Here is an 18,865-nt window from a genome sequence, read left to right as displayed (position 1 = left end):
AACTCAGGTTGGGTCATTGCACTTGTCCTTGTACTATTAGAATTGGACAGCTGTCTGGCATTCTGGTGTAGCTGATAAAGTCGATGCCTGTGATTCCTTTGGGCACTGGTTTGAGTCCCAGTTGTGCCATTTTCAATCCAGTTTCCTACTAATGTACCTGGGACAGTGGCAGAAGAAGGCCTAAGTGCTTGAGTCCCTGCACCCATGGGAGAGACTTGGATGAAGCTCAGTCTGGCCCAGCCATAGCTGTTACTGCCTGCCATTTGGGGAGTGAATAACTCTCTCTCTCTCATCCTTTCTTTCTCTCTGTAACTCTGCCCTTCAAATAAATAAAATAAATCTTAAAGAAAAAAAAAAAAGAATTGGGAAGTTGAGTGTCTTAAGAGCAACACCTGGTGCCGCTTTCATTCCTGTTGCCCCTACTAGTCATAGCAGCCCACCTCTTCTTGGCAGCAGGCTGGTGAGGAGTGTCTTGGTCACTGGCCTTTGGTATGAGGAATCCAAAATGCTCAGGAGGCAACTGAAGTTTTTGTTCAAAGGGTTCCTCTTTAGCCCTTTTAGAAGAATCCTTCTTGAGAACAGAACCTAAGTGGAAGTGGCATACAAATTAAATAAATAAGGATACTACTTCCACAGAGGAATGCCTAAAAGTTTACAGAAGTGACACTAAATCCTATCTACTTGAGTTTTCTTGTGTATTTGGATTTTAACAGGCACTTAAAACTCCTAAAAATTACTAAAAAAATCTTCTATCTCTTTGCATTTTACAATTATAGGGGAATTGTTAGTTAATGCTTTTAAAATATTTAGTTGAAAATATATATGTGATACTGCTCAGAAGAAAGAATAAGGAAGTGTCAAACTGTTGCACAATGAGGCATCCATTTCCATTTTAGTCTCAAAACGTTCTCAACATTTTAGTGGCCCTTCCTTAAGTGACTGCAACTCAGGGTGATGATTACAAAACAAAGGACAATAACCTCACAGAAGTAAGAAGGCACAAAATTGTTCAGAAAGATCAATAGCAGGATATCTTATGAGGGGTCTTCAATAACTTCATAGAAAATGTGTTTATGAAAAAAACTACCCACGGAAGTCAAACTTTTTTACCCAAATAAACTATGCTTTCAATTCCATTTTCCGCAAACTGCTGCACCATAATGCCACTCCCTATCTCTAGGAAGAATCCCTGTTGTGAAATAAGTTTATATAAGGACATTGTTCTATTAACTACATTTGGGAAATATTATTTAAAGTAAATATTGCATATGTTAAGGAATACTCATTTATTTCTTAAACAAAGTTTTTGAGCACTAAAATTGAATTAGGTGCTCTTGTAGTCAATATGAATAGACCCTAAATTGAACTAGCACCTGGGTGCATACTTTACAGATCTCTGGAAGAGGACACAGACAGGGAAATTTCAGGGGAGGGGGAGTGATGACTCATGAATCTGATGTTCAAGAGGCATCAGGGATGGAAATAAAATCTGAAAACATTGTCAATTTCCATATAAAATGTGGAGCCCTGAGACTGAACGCTACTTATCACTCCACTATCATGGTATTGACATGTAACTGACAACTGAAAAACTGTAAATATCAGACAAGGGAAAGGGAAATTTTAAAACAGAATGAATATCAGTAACTTCAGCATGCTATGTCTTAGGTTATCCAGAACCTAACTGGAAGAGGCACACAAACAAGGCAAAGAGGACATCATAAGAAGCCACAGAATGACACTGGGACATTTCAACATGTATAAACCAAAGAGCAAATAGAGGTGGGGTGGAGTTGAAGCAAAAGCAAACATATAAAAGCTAGTGAAAAGCACTAGAAGGAGGAGTGAGGGAGGAGAAATAAGAGAAAGATGGTGTCAGGAGTCAAGTGCAGAGAGTGTATTAAGAAAGGAGTAGGGTCGGCGCTATGGCATAGAGGGTAAAGCCGCCACCTGTGTGCCAGCATCCCATATGGGTGCCAGTTCGAGTCCTGGATGCTCCACTTCTGATCCAGCTCTCTGTTATGGCTTGGGAAAGCAGCAGCAGATGGCCCAACTCCTTGGGCCGCTGCACCCTCGTGGGAAGACCCAGAAGAAGCTCCTGGCTCCTGGCTTGGCCACCCTCTCTTTCTCTCTCTCTCTCTGCCTCTCCTTCTTTCTTTGTGTAACTCTGACTTTCAAATAAATAAATAAATCTTTAAAAAAAAGATTAGTCTTCTCATTCTAATACCTAAAAGTATAAAATAGATTTTCAAAAATCCCTTGAGCTTCAAGGGCCCCCAAATTTCTTCTCGTTTGTATTAAGAACAAAGATTGAAGGGTACTTGCAAAAGCTCGTGGAAAAGGGGATTAAAAGATGTTTATTTTGGTGCAAAAATTTTTAGGTTCATTCATATAGTCTTCAAAAAGCTCACACAGGGCTGTGAATTTATCCTAGCGGTTTAGATGCTCACATTAGATTTTTTGCTTCAATTCCTGGAACTGTTCCTAACTCTAGTTTCCTGCTAATGTAAACTCTGAGAGGCGAGGTGCAGTGACAGCTCAAGTGTTTGGGTTTTGCCATCCACAGGAGACCTGGATTGCATCCCTTGCTTCCATTTTTGGCCCAGTTCAGCCCTGGCACTTGTGAGTATTTGAAGAATGAACCAGTGATTGTTCTCATTCTCTCTCTCTCTCTCTCTTTCTCTGTCTCTTTCTCCCCCTTTATTTCCCTGCCTCTCAAATAAGTTTAAAAAAAGTTCATGCACAATCCATATTTTAAAAAACTAAGCTGTTTCAAATATATTTTACCAAATTAAGTTTAAATTTTGTTCTGATTTTTTATAAGTATTCTTATAGAATCATAAGTCTGATGTCAGTAACATTTCTCAATTGAATAGTATCGTATGGAAAAGGTTATTTTAAGGATATAGTTATCCATGTATAGTTTAAAGGTATCTGAGGTTATCTAAACCAGATCTGGGTCAGGCCAAAGCCAACAGCCAGTAACTTCACCTTGGTCTCGCACATGGGAGGCTGAGGCCCACGTACTCCTGACATCTTCCTCTTTCTTCCCATGTGTATCAGCAGAAAGCTGGATTGGAAGTAGAGCAGCCTGGATTAGAACCGGCATTCCAATATGAGATGCCAGTATCACAAATGGTGGCCTAACATGCTGTGCCACAATGCTGGCCTCTTGTTTTTTCAATTTCTGACCCCCAGAAATGTAAGAGACTAGATTTTTTGGTTTCAAACTACTAATATGTCATAATCTGTAAGAACTGCAAAAAGAAAAACAATCATTTGCTAAAGAGAATCCATGCCTGCTTCCACGTAGAACCTGATAAGGAGACAAGATTTTAGACTCTTGCATGTGGTAAAAGCAAGTATGATAGAAAACTGTAACTATAGAAACACAGGCTATAAGATTATATTTTTGCAAACTGTCTGAATGGGTGTTAATAATATAAATGAAGGTCAATTACAGACAAATAAATGATGTAGTATTTAACAGAGTCTCATTATTATCACAATGACTTTTTTGTGGCTTGGTTAAGATTGAATTTGAAAAATATAGATTCATTAACTTTACCTTAGAAAACTGGTTGTCAATTTTCTCAGAGATTTCAAACAAAAAATATATTGAAAGATTTAAACCAAAATAGATTTTCCTAACAGTGAAATGAAGTTCCCTCTCTTATTAGTAGAAGACACTTAGAGTTTGTCTTTCGATTTCCAATTAAAATGAGAATCCCCATGAGTTTCTTGAATGTCTTGTTAAGATTAAATCCTCAATAGCTGTGTGTATTTGCTCCTTACTGTGTTATGGAAGTTATAAGATTGGTTACTGTAGTGAAATGGCAATTACTATACCAAATTAAATAAAGCATCTATATGTAAGAAACCAAGAATCTTCCTTAATTTAGGAGCAAAAACCAATCAAATATATTAACACACTATTAAATAATTGATATCTATCTTTAATTTACATTATCGTTTATAAAGAACATATGAAATAATATGCAAAATAGTGATTTCTGAATGTCTCAATGGCCTTTTCATATCTAGCAGTAAAAAAAGGTGTGATATCCAATCATCAGAGTCTTAACAATTACCAGAGTTGTTCATATTTCAAGCTTTATTTTCAATTTGCTGTATAAAATATTTAAGTCCATGTTAAATAAGGTTGCAGCATATAGGTGAAGCTGAACTTTGGACAAAGAAATGAAGACAGGAGGTTTTTTAATTTTTAAAATTTTTTAATTTATTTATTTATTTGACAGACACAGTGGACAGTGAGAGAGAGAGACAGAAAGAAAGGTCTTCCTTATCCGTTGGTTCACCCCTCAATGGCCACTGGGGCTGGTGCGCTGCGGCCGGCGCACTGCGCTGATCCGAAACCAGGAGCCAAGTGCTTCTCCTGGTCTCCCATGCGGGTGCAGGGCCCAAGGACTTGGGCCATCCTCCACTGCACTCCCAGGCCACAGAAGAGAGCTGGACTAGAAGAGGAGCAACCAGGACAGAATCTGGCGCCCTGACCGGGACTAGAACCCAGGGTGCGAGAGCCGCAGACAGAGGATTAGCCTATTGAGCCATGGTGCCGTCTGAGACAGGAGGTTTTTAAAATATCAACAAAGTAATTTTCTGTTTAGCGACACTTGCCCTCCTTACTATGACATCAACTAACCTTATATTTGTTGATTTATTTCTGCTAAGAAACAGAACCCTATAGTTTACCTCCTTCGAAAGGTGACAGTGATCATTTGAAAACATAAAGAATATCATGACCCCCAATGGCTTTGCAGTTAAGGTTCAAGATTGCCTGCCCTTGCCTAAAAAAACATTTTTCATCTTATAGAACTTACTAGTTTTTTCAAACTTGAGCCACAATGCTCTCTTTTTTTTAATACAAGTTTCATGTATTTCATAGATACAGATTTAGGAACTTAGTGATACTTCCCACCCTACTCACATCCTTCTCCTCAGTGCATGGAACTTCCTCTAAGATTGTTTTTCTTTTTGCAGTTCTTACAGATTATGACATATTAGTAGTTTGAAACAAAAAAAATCTAGTCTCTTACATTTCTGGAAATGAATGAAGATGACAGTAAACCACGTTGCTTTCTATCTGCTTAGTTTAAGCCAGTTGTTCCATTTCTTGACTTTCCTGTATTCAGTGTATTAAACTTTTTTGGTGCATACCAACATTTTTTTTAAAGATATATTTTATTTTATTTGAAAGACAAAGTTACAGGAGAGGTAAAGACAGAGAGAGGTCCTCCATCCGCTGGTCCACTCTCCAGGTGGCCGCAACGGTCAGAGCTGTGCCAATCTGAAGCCAGGAGCCAGGAGCTTCTTGGGCCATCGTCCACTGCTTTCCCAAGCCATAGCAGAGAGCTAGATTGGAAGAGGAGCAGCAGGGACTAGAATTGGCGCCCATTTGGGATGCTGGCACTGCAGGCCAGAGCTTTAACCCGCTGTGTCGCAGCACCAGCCCCTGTACCAACATTTTTAATATGCTAACTGAAATAATAATTAATTTGGGGATATTTTTATGTGTATCTTAAAAATTTATATGTAGATTGGAAGAAAAGTTTGGGATATATCAAATATACTGTTGCATTTATTTATTTAAAATGTTATTTCCTCTGTATCTAAGAATTTAGTATTTTTTTGGAGCATAGAAGTATTTTAATGATATAATCAGATTCCAAAAGAAAAAACTAAAAATACGTTGTTTCTGTTACCTGGATAAAGAAATTATGGTACATATACACTATGGAGTACTACTCAGGTGTAAAAAAAAAAAAATGAAATCCTGTCTTTTGCAACAAGATGGACACAACTGGAAACCATTATACTTAGTGAAATAAACAAGTCCCAAAAGACAGATACCATATGTTTTTCCAGTTCTGAAGTAACACAGTACCTGAAATGTAATGTATTGGAATGGAATAGACATTTTGAAATTCAATGATTGTTTACAGTCGTTTCCTCTTTTTTTGAGGAAACAGTGTTTTTATTCTTTTAATTTCATAGTATTTGTTAGTCTTTTACTTAGTTTAGGGCTGATTATTTAATCATTAAGTAAACTGAAATTAGATCTTTTTAAAACTTAATAGTGGGAATGTGTAAGGGAAGAAGAGGAAGGGTTGGAACATGGGCAGGATGAGAGTAGGAGTAAGAGTCACTATGTTACTAAATCTGTATATATGAAATACATGAAATTTGTATAACTTAAATAAAATCTTTAAAATGTAAAAAAACACACTGGGATCTCACTCACATGGATCTTTCATTTAGGTTTATTTTTTTTTTTTTTTTTTTTTTTTTTTTTTTGCCAGAGTATCTTGGCTTTCCAGCCCTTAAGGCATTTGGATCTGGCTAAAAAGCCCATGAGAATATTTCAAGCATGGAAAGCCAAGACACTCTGGCAAAAAAAAAAAAAAAAAAAAAAAAAAAAAAAAAAAAAAAAACAAACACACAACACCTAACTAAATGAAAGATCTCTGTGAGTGAAATTAGAGGAAAGAACAGGCCATCAAGGAAGGAGGTACCTTTCTCTGAAGGGAGGAGAGAACTTCCACTTTGACTATGGCCTTGTCTAAATAAGATCGGAGTTGGTGAACTCAAGAGGCTTCCATAGCCTTGGCAACTCATGCCAAGAGCCTAAGGTGATTACTGATGCCATAAACAAGAGTGCCAATTGTTAAATCAACAACAGGAGTCACTGTGCACTTACTCCCCATGTAGGATCTCTGTCCTTAATGTGTTGTACAATGTGAATTAACAGTATAACTAGTGCTCAAACAGTACTTTATAGTTTGTGTTTCTGTGTGGGTGCAAACTGTTGAAATCATTACTTAGTATATACTAAATTGATCTTCTGTATATAAAGATAATTGAAAATGAATCTTGATGTGAATGGGATGAGAGAGGGAGCGGGAGAGGGGAGGGTTGCGGGTGGGAGGGAGGTTATGAGGGGAAAAAGCCACTGTAATCCAAAAGTTGTGCTTTGGAAATTTATATTTATTAAATAAAAGTTTAAAAATAAAGCAATTGTCTAAACTTATGAAATGTTTAGAAGTTTTAAAAATCATATAAATAGCTACTGGGTATCTTTATTAGTGCCAATATAAATGAATATATATTATTCAATAAATTATAAAGTTTAGTATAACCTCTAATACCAAAATTCATACAAATCAAGTTTAAAATTAGTTGTGTAATGTGTTTCCTCATCCATTCAAAATTTATTTGCCAAGCATGAACTAGTTAGCTTTTAGATCACTCTCTACATATTATCCACACATTTTTCTCTTATTAAGCAGCTTTTATTTTAAACCCCGTACCACACAAAATAAGGAAAAACACAAGTCGTAGACCCAGTTTTAACATTCTTCAAAATGTCAATTCTCCTTTTTTGTCCTTCATGTAAATTGCATTATTTTGAATTTTATTTTAACATGGTTTTTTGGACACAATAATAATGAAGTCCGGAAGAAGCCATTTTGATGAATTATACATGATTTGCAACATATTTAAAATACTAACTAGATCACAAAAAGCTCCTTTCACAGAGCAGATGATGCTCTGACGAGATATAAACAAAACAAAGATAAAAAATGTAAACTGCTGAGAAACATCTCCTAGTAATCATATATCACTTCAAAATGCAAAAAATCAGTACTGTGTGGGCGACAGAAAAGAATATTTGTCAGAAACACCCTCAAAATTCAGTAGTAAAAGTAACCACAAACTTCATACTTAATCCACTCATATATTTTAGTAGAAGTGTTTTAGAACCATATAACTTAGTTGTAAAACATCTTGTACGGAAGTTAGAGAAGTAAAAGACATACTTAAGGTCACAATAGAGTCCAGTAGGTGTTAAGTAACAAAATGTTAAGGATAATAACTAGAATAAGAAGCTGGATTCAAATTTAAAATTTAAATTTCTTGTGGATGTGCTATTTTCCCTGTGGTTTCCTACTTGGAAGTCACAATTAGTTTATTATTACTAAACAGCAGGAAGTCTTCTGAGGTTCAATTTTGTGAGGGTCTAAAATTCTCTTTGATTATCTCCAGGACTCTGAGACTATTTTTATGAAACTTTGAGCTTTAATATTTTTTAATTTGATTCAATTTCACAAATTAAGTACACAAATCAAATCTACTATGTAAGCATCTCCTCATATTATCATTTTAGAAAATATGCATTTTACTCTATAACTTACATAGTTCTTTGCCAAATTACAGATAATATATATATATATATATATAACTCATGTTTAATTTTTAAAAAAAATATCTGCACATGAAATAGAATTTCAAGTGGTGCTCAACCCATGTTCACAGTTTGTTAATACTAATGGTACTTACTGCTATAACTCCTATCATAAAATGATGTAATTAATTGGTTTAACAAGAGTCAAAATCTGTGACTAACTATTTCTTACTATTTTGCAAACAATATTACAATCTTTGTTCTGTTTAAATTTATACAGTATACCCTTTTGTGATGGTCAGTATTTTCTGTCAGCTTTGGTAAGTTATAGTATCAGTTATCTAATGAAACTCTAATCTATGTTCTGTTATGAAGGTATTTTGTAGATGTAGAAAAACTCCACAATCAGTGACTTAAAATAAAATTTACCTTCTGTATATGGGTGGATGTCATCTTTGCAGGTAAAGGCCTCAAGAACAAAAACTGAAGATTCCTAAAGAAACTCTGCATTAGCTTGCAGACTGGTGCTGCAAATGTCAATATCAAAATGAAACAACAGGTGTCTCTCTGAATCTCCAGCTTACCAGCTTTGCTTCCTCTACAGCTATTGCACTTATCATCTCTTAGAATTGTGAGAGCCATTTCCTTAAAGTAGAACTCTTCTTATTCTCTGGATACTTAAATATATTTTAAGTATATATATACTTATATATATATATATATAACGTATATATATATACACTATATATATATATAAGTATATATATATACTTATATAGTCGGCGCCATGGGTCAAAAGGCTAATCCTCTGCCTGTGGCGCCAGCACACAGGGTTCTAGTCCTGGTCGGGGCGCCAGATTCTGTCCTGGTTGCCCCTCTTCCAGGCCAGCTCTCTGCTATGGCCCGGGAGTGCAGTGGAGGATGGCCCAAGTCCTTGGGCACTTCACCGGCATGGGAGACCAGGAGAAGCACCTGGATTCTGGCTTCAGATCAGCATGGTATGCCAGCCGCGGCGGCCATTGGAGGGTGAACCAAAGGCAAAAGGAAGACCTTTCTCTCTGCCTTTCACTGTCCACTCTGCCTGTCAAAAAAAAAAAAATGTATATACATTTATATATATATATATATATAACAGATAGTGAGATGATGATGTTGTTGATAGATGATCTACATATATAAAAAGGTATTGAGGCCAGTGCCACGGCTCACTAGGCTAATACTCCGCCGCCAGCACCCCAGGGTTCTAGTCCGGTTAGGGCGCCAGATTCTGTCCCGATTGCTCCTCTTCCAGTCCATCTCTCTGCTGTGGCCCAGGAGGGCAGTGGAGGATGGCCCAAGTGCTTGGGCTCTGAATTCACATGGGAGACCAGGAGGAAGCACCTGGTTCTTGGCTTCGAATCGGCGCAGCATGCAAGCCACAAGGCACTGGCCTTAGTGGCCACTTGGGGGTGAACCAACGGAAAAAGGAAGACATTTCTCTCTGTCTCTCTCTCTCTCTCATTGTCTAACTCCACCTGTCAAGAAAGAAAGAAAGAAAGAAAGAAAGAAAGAAAGAAAGAAAGAGAGAAAGAAAGAGAAAGAGAAAGAAAGAGAAAGAAAGAGAAAGAAAGAGAAAGAAAGAGAAAGAAAGAGAGAAAGAAAGAAAGAAAGAAAGAAAGAAAGAAAGAAAGAAAGAAAGAAAGAAAGAAAGAAAGAAAGAAAGAAAGAAAGAAAGAAAGAAAGAAAAGAAAAAGTTATTGGGGCTGGCGCTGTAGCGCAGAGGGTTAACGCCCTGGCCTGAAGTGTCAGCATCCCATATGGGCACTGGTTCTAGTCCTGACTGCTCCTCTTCCAATCCAACTCTCTGCTATGGCCTGGGAAAGAAGTAGAAGATGGCCCAAATCCTTGGGCCCCTGCACCCATGTGGGGAAACCCGGAAGAAGCTCCTGGCTCCTGGCTTCGGATGGGCACAACTCAGGCCTTTGTGGTCATCTAGGAAGTGGACCAGCGGATGGAAGATCTCTCTTTCTCTCTCTCTCTCTCTCTCTCTCTCTCTCTCTCTGTCTACCTCTCTCTGTAACTCTGTCTTTCAAATAAAAAAAAATATATTTACTTGAAAATTTGATTTTTTAACTTTTATTTAATGAATATAAATTTGCAAAGTACAGCTTATGGATTACAATGGCTTCCCCCCATAACGTCCCTCCCACCCGCAACCCTCCCCTTTCCCACTCCCTCTCCCCTTCCATTCACATCAAGATTCATTTTCAATTCTCTTTATATACAGATGATCAGTTTAGCATACATTAAGTAAAGATTTCAACAGTTTGCTCCCACACAGAAGCATAAAGTGAAAAATACTGTTTGAGTACTAGTTATAGCATTAAATCTCAATGTACAGCACACTAAGGACAAAGATCCTACATGAGGAGTAAGTGCACAGTGACTCCTGTTGTTGACTTAACCAATTGACACTCTTGTTTATGGCATCAGTAATCACCCTAGGCTCTTGTCATGAGCTGCCAAGGCTATGGAAGCCCCTTGAGTTCTCCGACTCTTATCTTGTTTAGACAAGGTCATAGTCAAAGTGGAGGTTCTCTCCTCCCTTCAGAGAAAGGTACCTCCTTCTTTGATGACCTGTTCTTTCCACTGGGATCTCTCTCGCGGAGATCTTTCATTTAGGTTTTTTTTTTTTTCCCCCAGAGTGTCTTGGCTTTCCATGCCTGAAATACTCTCATGGGCTTTTCAGCCGGATCCACATGCCTTAAGGGCTGATTCTGAGGCCAGAGTGCTGTTTAGGACACCTGCCATTCTATGGGTCTGCTGTGTATCTCACTTCCCATGTTGGATCATTCTCTCCCTTTTTTATTCTATTAGTTAGTATTTGCAGACACTATTCTTGTTTCTGTGATCCCTTTGGTTCTCAGTCCTATCATTACGATCAATTGTGAACAGAAATTGATCACTGGGACTAGTGAGATGGCATTGGTACATGCCACCTTGATGGGATTGAAGTCGAATCCCCTGGTATGATTCTAACTCTACCGTTTGAGGTAAGTCATCTTGAGCATGTCCCGAATTGCACATCTCTTCCCTCTCTTATTCCCACTCTTATATTTAACAGCAATCACTTTTCAGTTAAGTTTCAGCACTTAAGAATATTTGTGTATTGATTACAGTATTTACCAAAAGTATTAAGTAGAACAAACAAAAAAAAAATACTAAGAGGGAAAAACATATTAAGCTGCTCATCAACAGTCAGGGTGAGGGCTGATCAAGTCACCGTTTCTCATAGTGTTCATTTCACGTTAACAGGTTTCCTTTTTGGTGCTCAGTTAATTGTCACCTATCAAGGAGAACAAGTGGTGTTTGTCCCTTTGGGATTGGCTTATTTCACTCAGCATAATGTTTTCCAAATTCCTAACAGGGATCACTTTTCAGTTAAAATTTAAACACCTAAGAATAATTGTGTGTTAATTACAGAGTTCAACCAATGGTACTAAAACAAAAAACAAATACTAAAATGGATAAAGTATTACATTGTACATCAACCGTCAGGACAAGAGCTGATCAAGTCACTGTTTCTCATAGTGTCCATTTCACTTCAACAAGTTTCCCCTTTGGTGCTCAGTTAGTTGTCGCCGATCAGGGAGAACATATGACATTTGTCCCTTTGGGACTGGCTTAATTCACTCAGCATGATGTTTTCCAGATTCCTCCATCTTGTTGCAAATGACCGGGTTTCCTTGTTTTTGACTGCTGTATAGTATTCTATAGAGTACATGTCCCATAATTTCTTTATCCAGTCTACCGTTGATGGGCATTTGGGTTGGTTCCAGGTCTTAGCTATTGTGAATTGAGCTGCGATAAACATTAATGTGCAGACAGCTTGTTTGTTTGCCAATTTCATTTCCTTTGGGTAAATTCCAAGGAGTGGGATGGCTGGGTTGAATGGTAGGGTTACATTCAGGTTCCTGAGGAATCTCCAGACTGACTTCCTTAGTGGCTTAACCAGTTTGCATTCCCACCAACAGTGGGTTAGTGTCCCTTTTTCCCCACATCCTCGCCAGCATCTCTTATTGGTAGATTTCTGAATGTGAGCCATTCTAACTGGGGTGAGGTGAAACCTCATTGTGGTTTTGATTTGCATTTCCCTGATTGCCAGTGATCTTGAACATTTTTTCATGTGTCTGTTGGCCATTTGGATTTCCTCTTTTGAAAAATGTCTGTTGAGGTCCTTGGCCCATCTCTTAAGTGGGTTGTTTGTTTTGATGTTGTGGAGTTTCTTGATTTCTTTGTAGATTCTGGTTATCAACCCTTATCAGTTGCATAGTTTGCAAATATATTTTCCCATTCTGTCGGTTGCCTCTTCACTCTCCTGACTGTTTCTTTTGCAGTACAGAAACTTCTCAATTTGATGCAATCCCAAATGTTAATTTTGGCTTTGGCTGCCTGTGCTTCTGGGGTGTTTTTCAAGAAGTCATTGCCGGTACCTATATCTTGCAGGGTTTTTCCAATGCTCTCTAATAATTTGATGGTGTCAGGTCATAGATTTAAGTCTTTAATCCATGTTGAGTGAATTTTTGTGTAAGGTGACAGGTAGGGGTCTTGCTTCATGATTCTGCACGTGGAAATCCAATTTTCCCAGAACCATTTATTGAATAGACTGTCCTTACTCCAGGGATTGGTTTTGGATCCTTGATCAAATATGAGTTGGCTGTAGATGTTTGGATTGATTTCTGGTGTCTCAATTCTGTTCCATTGGTCTATCCATCTGTTTCTGTACCAGTACCATGCCATTTTGATTACAACTGCCCTGTAGTATGTCCTGAAATCTGGTATTGTGATGCCTCCGGCTTTGTTTTTGTTGTACAGGATTGCTTTAGCTATTCGAGGTCTCCTGTGTCTCCATATGAATTTCAGCATCATTTTTTCCAGATCTGAGAAGAAGGTCTTAGGTATCTTGATTGGTATTGCATTGAATCTATAAATTGCTTTTGGGAGAATGGACATTTTGATGATATTGATTCTTCCAATCCATGAACACGGAAGATTTTTCCATTTCTTGGTATCCTCTTCTATTTCTTTCTTTAAGGTTTTGTAATTTTCATTTGCAACCAAGCAACATAGTAGTCCAACATTTCTTCTTCTTTTACAACTGCTTATTAACCCAATAAATGTACTTTAGTATCTATCATTGAATTCATACTGACTAATATTGCTAATTTTTAATGTTAAAGAAAATCATGGGGCTGGCACTGTGGGTTAACAGGTAAAGCTGCCGCCTGCAGTGCCAGTATCTCATATGCCCGCCAGTTTGAGTCCTGGATGCTCCACATCTGATCTAGCTCTCTGCTATGGCCTGGGAAAGCAGTAGAGGATGCCCCAAGTGCCTGGGTTCCCTGCACCCTCATGGGAGACCCAAAAGAAGCTCCTGGCTCTTGGCCTTGGATTTGCTCAGTTTTGGCTATTGCGGTCTTTTGGGGAGTGAACCAGGGGATGGAAAACTCCTCTCTCTTTCTCTCTCTCTGCCTCTCTGTAACTCTGCATTTCAAATAAATAAATGTTAAAAATAAGATAAAAATAAAGACAATCATGGATAAGAAAATTTCACTTAGTTTTTAAAACTTTTATTCAGTTGAACCAGTTTACCATTCTTAAGGAAAAACTGACTTTGATATCACTTTCATGATTTTACAAATAGATAGATGGGAGATATTACTATACTTTGATAGCTGCAGTGACAAATACCAGAATATTTAACCATGAAAGGAACTGTTATAATAATATATCTATAATTATTATAGAAGCATGGTCTCTACTCTAAGGTTGTCTGATTTAACTGATCAATAGTGCCACCCAGGATCTGGTTCAGTTTTGGTATCAGAAGTTCTGGCTACATATTACAATGGCTATGGGAACTTTGGTAATCATAATGTGCTTGACCTTTTTCAGAGAAAGAATAGAGACTGTCTCATTCTTTGAGACTCTTGTACATCTCATTGGCCAGGACTTGATTATCTGCCCATCTCTGAAAGAATTACTGTCATGGAAAATAAAAACATTCTTGTACAAATGAAACACATTGCTCAAACTGGCTAGGACTTGCCTTGAGGCATAAAGCTGAAGGGAAGGTTAGATACCTGGATAAATTGGTTCCTAGTAGAAGGGGGAGAGGGGAGAATGAACTTTGTGGGAACAATCTCCACTGCCCACTATTGAAAGATAACCCGAGGACAATGTATACAATTGTTAATGTTTAGATATTTTTAAAGCATCCATAGAAAATTGTTGTACAGAAATTATAATAGTGGTAAAAACTAATTGACCTTTGCATTCCTGTATTTAAAGATACTCTATAGTCCTAAGTTAGCATACACTCCAAGAGTCAGCACTTTAGCACTATAGCCTTAGAGAATTAGACACTTGAAAGTGAAATTTGTATTTTAAAACAAATAATATGATAGCAAATTTGATATGATTCTAAGAAATGTAAAAACTCTGAAAAGAGGAGTAGATTTTAAAGAAAGAAAAAAACACTCATTAATATGTAATTTTTTAAAAATTATTAACAAATGTGTCTACCTGTTTGTTCACTTTCTTTCTTGCTTTCATTCCTTTCCCATTCATACAGTGTTCAGTAACTATGGATTCAGACAGGATAGATCTTATGATCAACTCTTCTCATTGTGTTTTCTATTAAGTAGTCTCTCAAATTGAGGGAGACAGATACATCCACTATTGATTCATTGCCTTAGCATGGCTGAAATAGCCAGGTCTGGGCCAGTGTCAAGCTAGGAATCAAGAATGCCCTCCTAGTTTCCCACATAGGTGGCGAGGGCCTAAGCAGTTAGGCCATCACCTGCTGTTTCCCATGTGCGTTAGCAGAAAGTTGGATAAGAAGTGAAGCAGCTGGGATTCAAACTGGCTCTGTTATATGGGATGTGGGCATCGAACTGGCACTCTGATATGGAATGTGGCTGTTGTAAGTGGTAACTCCACCCACTGTTCCACAACACCAACCCTTGAGTAAGTCATCCTAGGATGAGTTTATGCAGAAACTAAAAAGGTAACTTAAATGTTTATTTTTTAAAAAAAGAGAACAATTTTACCAAAGAACAGTATTGTTGGAATGTTTTATAAGCTTGATTAAAGACTTCCTCTAAAGATATACTCAAGACACTATAATATATAGATCAGCATTATTCTATAATAGAAGATCCAGGAATTAATCTTCACAGCTAGACTTAATTTGTTTTCTTCAAGGATACAAAATAAAGTCAATTGGGAAAAGGCAAAAAAAAAAAAAAGCTTTTCAACAAATGATTTTGAAAAAATTGTATGTTCACATGGAAAAAAATGCACTGACCCTATATTTACCCTGTACTAAAAACTGACTTGGAATGTGTTATAATGCATGTAGAAAAGACCAACTATTATAATTATGAGAAATCCTGAAAAAATTATTTGAGAAGCAGATTAGGAAAAGATGTTAAATGCAAGCAAAATTCATGAATATAAAAGAAATACATAATTGGGATATAACTTTAAAATTCTTAGCTCTTAAAAATTGACATTAAAAATTTAAAGATAAGCCACATTCTACAAAAATTTACTGGGAAATAACACACACAACAAATGAATCCTGTCTAGGTTATATAAATAAATCTTAGATCATAATCTAAAGAACCGAAGATCAAACTAAAGACTGACAATTATTGAGGAGAATTTATTTATTTATTTATTTTTTAATTTTTATTTTTTTATTTTATTTATTTATTTATTTATTTTTTTGACAGGCAGAGTAGACAGTGAGAGAGAGAGAGACAGAGAGGAAGGTCTTCCTTTTGCCTTCCAATGGCTGCCGCAGCGGCGCACGGCGCTGATCTGAAGCCAGGAGCCAGGTGCTTCTCCTGGTCTCCCATGCGGGTGCAGGGCCCAAGGACTTGGGCCATCCTCCACTGCACTCCCGGGCCATAGCAGAGAGCTGGCCTGGAAGAGGGGCAGCTTCCAGGTGCCCTGACTGGGACTAGAACCCAGTGTGCCGGCGCTGCAAGGCAGAGGATTAGCCTATTGAGCCATGGCACCGGCCTTATTGAGGAGAATTTAAAATAACATGAGTTCTAATACACTACTGCTGGTGATGTGAAATAGTCCCACTACCTTACTTAATAGAATGATTCTCAATTGATAAATATGCACCTACCATAAAGCAATACAGCACTATTCTAGATATTTAACATTGAAATAAAAAAAAATCAAAAGTTTTTAAAATGCAAATGCTTCCTCTCCTACACTGTGACTCTGACATTGACCTCAATAAAGGGAATGTTCTGATGATCAACAAACATGTTATGAAACCTAGAATTAAGAACTTAGCAAATAATTCATATCATTTTTCCATGATTTACTCATATTATGTGTTTTTATTTGTTCAATTAATATTTTGGTGATTTGCTCCCCAAGAAACCCAATTATAATGATATTTTGACACCTTCACTGGAGCTCATAGTAATATCTGTGGCCCAAGATCAAGGGTATCTTGATCACGATAGGTAAAGCATTCTTTACTGCTTAAGTTGTTTAAATCATTTTGCTGTTATTTAGGGGCCAGTGTTCTGATGCAGCAGGTTAAGCTGCCACTTGTAACATCATCACATTATATTGGAGTGATTAGCAAGTCCCCAGCAGCTTTGCTTTTAATCCAATTCCTGTTAATGTTCTTGAGAAGGTAGAAGATGATGGCCCAACTGCTTGAGACCTGCCACCTTTATGGGAAATGAGGCTAAAATTCCTGTCTCCTGGCTTTGGCTGTTGTGGCCCTTTGGGGAATGAACCAGCAGATGGAAGATCTGTGTGTGTGTGTGTGTCTGTCTGTCTCCATTTTTCTTGGTCTCTGATACTCTGCCTTTCACTTCAATAAATAAATGATAAATATATATTTTAAATATTACTACCATGTATGGTGAAATGTATTCAAATATACCAAATCACATTAGGTACACCTACTCTCAAGTATTTTTAGAAAGTATATAAATTCATATTTTCCCATAGAATTGTTAGAAAGCAATTCTACATTTTTCATAATTTATTCCAAATGGGAGGGTAAAGCATAGTTTAATCTTTTGTTGTTGCTTTTCCTGAGGATTTTTTAAATTTTAATATTTTATTTAGAAAGTTGGTTTTAACTGATAATACTTATCTATACTTAGTGGATGCTCTGTGATGTTTTAATATGCATATTGTAGAATTATAAATCAAGTCATTTTTACATATTCATATCACATACTGAACTTTATTGTGGTGATAAACTCTACCTTTAATTTCAGAAATTTTGATGTATAGAATATATTATTATAATCTGTACACCAACTGTGCAATAAATCTCAAAGACTTAGTCATACTACCAACAATTACCTTTACCAGTAGGAAATCAATAGGACTATTGGAACAGAAAATAGGGAACAAGTCAATAGAACTCACTAATGAGCCTCAGAAAACATCGGATTCTATTGAAAAGAATAGATAACTGATAACTGATACAATGTTACTCAAATGATAAATATGCACCTACCATAGCAATGGTAACTGATAACTTTCCTGTTACATATGAATCCATTGGCTGGACAGAAGGTGACTCATAAACTCAACTTCTTAAACATTATTTTATTGACTTTATCTTGTAAATATTGCATTAGCTTCCCAAAGTCTTATGTCACTCTGATATTCTGATAGTTAGCTTAAGTTCATATTTCCATTTCTAAAGTATTTTACAAGGTAAGGCAACAATAATGTTAATATTTAAAAACATTTCTGTGAGGTTTGTGAGCATAAATAAAATTAATGTATGTAAAGGTATAGGTCAGTTAACATAAATAGAAATGTAAGATTGTCTTACATATTGATTATCACAGAATAAATCAATTTAGATAAAACTAAAACAGAGGACTATTTTTGTCAATAAATTATAAATGTCCCATATGTGAAAGTAATAAAATTATAATAACACAAAGAAATATGTTAATTTTCTTGAATATATATTAGTTACTCTGAAACCAGGGAAAGTCTCTTTATTCATAGTAGTTTACATAAAGTTGGATACATAGTTTTATAAATACTAGTTAAATAAAAGAAGTGATACATAGATGTTCAAATTACACTACTTAAAATTAGAGAAAAGGAGGATGCTGTCATTTTACCAGTATATATAGTCACTAGAGAATTGGAGAATTGTTTTCCTGTTTACGTACATTTTTTTGGTAGCCACATATAGAGAAACTTGATTAACATTATTCAGCTTCAATAGTTCCACTGATTTCTACTGAGTATAAAATCAACACAAACAAGAATATAGCAGATTCATGAGTTACATTTATTGTAAGAGGTGTATAGGTTCTTGTAATTTTTCACTCTCAGGGGAGAACATACCAAGAAATCCCAGTATGTCTCTAGAAACCTGAATTATTTTCTGGACTCTATTCCACACATGTGAAAGCCATTAGTGTATAAAGTAACAAACAGACCAAAAATATTTATGCCTTAGATATAACTTAGAAGTCTGCATAATATCAAGAAAAGTTTTGGCTTTTATATATTGGTCCATAAATATGTCTACTAGCATGGTTCCTGAAAATAAAATAAAATTCACTATGAAAGAATTACTATGCTAAAGTGTATCAGTGT

The 18,865-nt window shown here is 36.6% G+C and overlaps 1 pseudogene; it reads right to left on the bottom strand.

Annotated features, from left to right (window-relative positions):
- LOC138850098 (small ribosomal subunit protein uS2-like) overlaps positions 1-18,865 on the bottom strand; it is a 150,045-nt pseudogene that overhangs the window by 49,109 nt on the left and 82,071 nt on the right.

Source organism: Oryctolagus cuniculus, chromosome 6, assembly GCF_051225735.1.
Source record: "Oryctolagus cuniculus isolate XC-2025 breed Fujian yellow rabbit chromosome 6, ASM5122573v1, whole genome shotgun sequence".
NCBI classification, from domain to species: domain Eukaryota; kingdom Metazoa; phylum Chordata; class Mammalia; order Lagomorpha; family Leporidae; genus Oryctolagus; species Oryctolagus cuniculus.
Note: the sequence above shows the minus strand (reverse complement) of the source record. Positions and strands in the feature narration are given on the sequence as shown.